Source organism: Cnephaeus nilssonii (genome assembly GCF_951640355.1).
Source record: "Cnephaeus nilssonii genome assembly, chromosome: 5".
Lineage (NCBI taxonomy): Eukaryota > Metazoa > Chordata > Mammalia > Chiroptera > Vespertilionidae > Cnephaeus > Cnephaeus nilssonii.
Genome location: NC_137076.1, coordinates 81,320,469 through 81,324,505, shown reverse-complemented (window position 1 = coordinate 81,324,505; position 4,037 = coordinate 81,320,469). Strand labels below are relative to the sequence as shown.

The 4,037-nt window shown below is 39.2% G+C and overlaps 1 pseudogene across 1 annotated transcript; it reads right to left on the bottom strand.

Moving 5' to 3' along the window:
- Positions 1-2,214: 2,214 nt before the first annotated feature.
- On the bottom strand, positions 2,215-2,732 carry LOC307099139 (U1 small nuclear ribonucleoprotein C-like; annotated as a pseudogene). The gene has a single exon. The product of its transcript is annotated as a U1 small nuclear ribonucleoprotein C-like (transcript).
- Positions 2,733-4,037: the final 1,305 nt, after the last annotated feature.

Below are 4,037 nucleotides of genomic sequence, written 5' to 3'. Positions count from 1 at the left end.
CTGGGGACGTACCCGCAACCAAGGTACATGCCCCTGACCGGAATCGAACCTGGGACCCCTGAGTCCGCAGGCTGACGCTCCATCCACTGAGCCAAACTGGTCAGGGCTGGACATTTAATTCTTAAATCCATTTAGAGTTTATTTTTAAATTAAGACTCAATTTAATTTTTTTCTGTATGAATAACTTTTTAATTAGACATCTCATCTTTTCTCATTGATCTGCATTATAGACTGAATGTGCCCCTCCTCTCCAAATTCATATATTGAAGCCCTAACCCCCAATATGATGGTGATAGGAGGTGGAACCTTTGGGAGGTAACCAGGCCTGGAGGACATTATAAGGATGGAGCTCCATGCTGATGTTAGTGCCTTTATAAGAAGAAGAAGAAGAAACACTAGAGTTGCTCCTCTCAGTCTTGTGAAGATACAGAGAACTCTGCAGTCTGCAAGCCAGGAAAAGCCCTCATCAAGGACCCAATCTGCTGGCACCTTGACCTTGGACTTCCCAACCTCCAGAATTGTGAGAAATAAATATCTGTTGTTTAAGCCACTAGCCTATGGTATTTTGTTAGAGTAGCCTGAGCAAACAGACAATCTGACTTGCTATCTCTCTAATATTCAAATGTTCCATATATATATGTAAGTCTAGTTTGACCTATTACATTTGTCAAATTTTCTGTCTGTGTACCAATACCAGAACATCTTGATTAATATAGATTGATAACAAGTCTTAATAATTAGTAGGGCAAGTTTTTTCTTCCTGTTCTTTTTTCTTAAGATATTTCCTAGATATTAATGACATTTTATTATTTGATATGAATTTTAAAGTAATGTAATGTACTGGGGATAAGATAATTGATAACTTAAAAAAATGAATCTTCCCATTCATGAGCATCATATATTTCTTCATTAATGTAAGTCATCTTATCTCTTTATAAAGTCATATAATTTCCCCATAGAGATCTTACACTTTATTATACTTGTTCCTAGGTACTTGATTTTTTTATGGTTGTAAATTGTATCTTTATTTTAAATGTCAATTTATGTTTGTTGCTGGTTTATAAAATAAATTTATTGTATGGTTTTTTTTTCAAATTCTGCAACCTTCCTTTTTTTTGAATCCTCTCCCTAGGACATGCTGAGAGAGAGAGTGAGAGAGAGGATGTGAGAAACAGATTGGCTGCCTTCTGCACAGTGCCCCAACTAGAGATCCAACGCACAACCCAGGCATGTGCTCCGACCGGGAATCAAACCAGCAACCTTTCAGTGCACAGGATGACTCTCAACCAACTAACTGAGCCTTTCTGGCTGGGCTGCAACCTTACTTTTTAAAAATTATATTTTATCTGTAGGTATCTTTGGATTTTCTGTGCACTCCTTAATATCACCTGCAAATAATAACAACTTTATTTCTTCCTCTGCAATCTACATAATTTGTATTTCTTTGCCTTATCATGCTGGCCAAAACCTCCAGTACAATATGAAATAGATGTAATAATGGACATTTGTTTATGATCTCAGAGGAACGCTTTTAACATTTCACAGTTCACTTGTTTTGTATTCGATGTTTTCATATCATTTAAAGATTAAGGGAATGTCCTTCTAGTCCTAGCTTAAAAAGATTATTTCTGCCCTGACCGGTTTGGCTCAGTGGATAGAGCGTCGGCCTGAGGACTGAAAGGTCCCAGGTTCGATTCCAGTCAGGGGCATGTACCTGGGTTGTGGGCACATCCCCAGTAGGTGGTGTGCAGGAGGCAGTTGATCGATGTTTCTCTCTTATCGAAGTTTCTAACTCTCTATCCCTCTCCCTTCCTCTCTGTAAAAAATCAATAAAATATATTTTAAAAAAAAAGATTATTTCTCCCAGCATAAACAGAATTTTAACACAAGCTTTTTAAGTGTCTATAAAGATAATTGTGTGAATTTTCTCCTTTAATTTTTTTGTCAGTGAGTGATATTGGCTCTTTTTTTTTTAAACTAAAAGAGTTGACAAATTTTATTTTCACATTTTACAATACAAATTAAAATTTATTTATTTATTGGCCCACTACTCCCCTCCAAAACTATTCTCTCTTTGATAGGAAGAGGGAGTGAATCTTCCTGACCTTGCTGTTTGAAAACACCCAGAGTCACAGCACCACAATCTCCTAGTGAAGTAGAACAAGTAATATAAAACTGATAGAAAGAAGCTCTCATCTCTTCGCACCTGCCTGGTCAAGTCATTCCTGGCTGAGTGGGCACCATTATGGGGCAGGCAGGAGGTCTCATCATTGGGGGCCAAGGCATCATTCCCATGTGCCCTGGCATTGGCAGCCTCATTCCAGGAGCACTAAGCATTTGTCCAGAGTTGTAGGAAAGGTGAGCAGGAGGCCCATGCTGAGAACCAAGTCCTACTGGCATAATCCCAGGAGGAGGAGGGCCCATCACTGGCATCATGGGAGGGCCCTCATATGGGGTGCTGGCATCATACCAGGGCAAGGAGGATCCAGAAGACTAGGAGAAAGTGAGAATCATTGCCTCTGCTGGAGGAGGAGCAGAGAGTGAGTAGGAGGTATCTTTCCTTGCTGAAAGGCTGCAGTTGTTTTGTCAGTCAGGCTCTGAGCCTGCTCTTCCATCATTTCTGATGTAGTCTTGCACATTCTCATTGTGTTTCCCACCACTGCAGTGTTTCTCACAGATGGAGAGGCAAGGGTGAGGTATGTATTGCAGTAGTCACATTAAAACTTGGGCATGTTGCTCTGCATGCTGTTGGGTACTCTGTTTGATACTGGCATTTAATTTTCCTTTCTTGATATTAGGATTATGCTAAACAAATAACATTTTTAGGGAGTGTTCTCCTTTTTTCTCTATCCTATGGAAGTGTTTGTGTAAGATTGGAATTATTTCTTTCTTGAATTTTTGATAGTACTCTTGGCCAGATGATCCTGAAATTTAACTTATTTAACAGTTATCATGCTTCAGTTTACCTAATCTTGATGAATCAGTTTGATTATATTTCTAGCAATTTGTTTTCCAACTAAATTTTTAGCTTCTTGTCATAGATTTGGGTATAATATTTTATTTTACCTTTTTACTGTGTCTACAATATTTGAGTTGCTATTCCCCTTTCAATTTCTGCTATTGGTTATTTATGCTTTCCCGGTAGTTTTCTTGTACATTGCCAGAGATTTGTCAAATTTTTTAAAAAAATATATATTTTATTGATTTTTTACAGAGAGGAAGAGAAAGGGATAGAGAGTCAGAAACATCGATGAGAGAGAAACATCGATCAGCTGCCTCTTGCACACCCCCTACTGGGGATGTGCCCGCAACCAAGGTACATGCCCTTGACCAGAATCGAACCTGGGACCCTTGAGTCCGCAGGCCAATGCTCTATCCACTGAGCCAAACGGGTTTCGGGTCAAATTTTATTAATATTTTTAAAGAGTCAACTTTTGGGTATTTGGGTTATCTTTCTTAGATACTTGTTTACTATTTCATTAATTTCTTCTCTTAATTATTTTCTTCCTTGTCTTCTTTTGGGTCCATTGGCTCTTGTTTTTCTCATTCTTAAGAAGGATAGTTAATGCATTAATCCTTAGTCTTTCTCTTTTTCTAATATAGTCAAGGCTATTAAATTTTCTCTAAATACTGCTTAATTGAATCCTACTTGTTTTGTTAAGATATATCAAAATAGTCCAGGTCAAAATAGCTTCTTATTTTAGTGTGATGCTTTCTTTAACTCGCAGGTTATTAAACTAAATTTTCAAATTTCCAAACATATGGGATATTCTCATCATCTTTTTGTTATTGATTTCTAGCTTAGTTTCATTGTGATAAAACTAGGGGTCTAGTGTATGAATTCGTGCACCTTGAAAGGAACTGTGCGCTGCGAGGCTGCAGTGGGCACAGGGGTGGGTCTTGGCCCATCCTTTGCGTCCCCGCCTGGTCCCTCCGCAGTGGCCCCAGGTCCCCTGTCTGCCGACAGCCCTGCTCCCACCACCACCACTCTCATGTGCTGACTGCACTGGCCCCGCTCACACCCACTGACAGCGCGG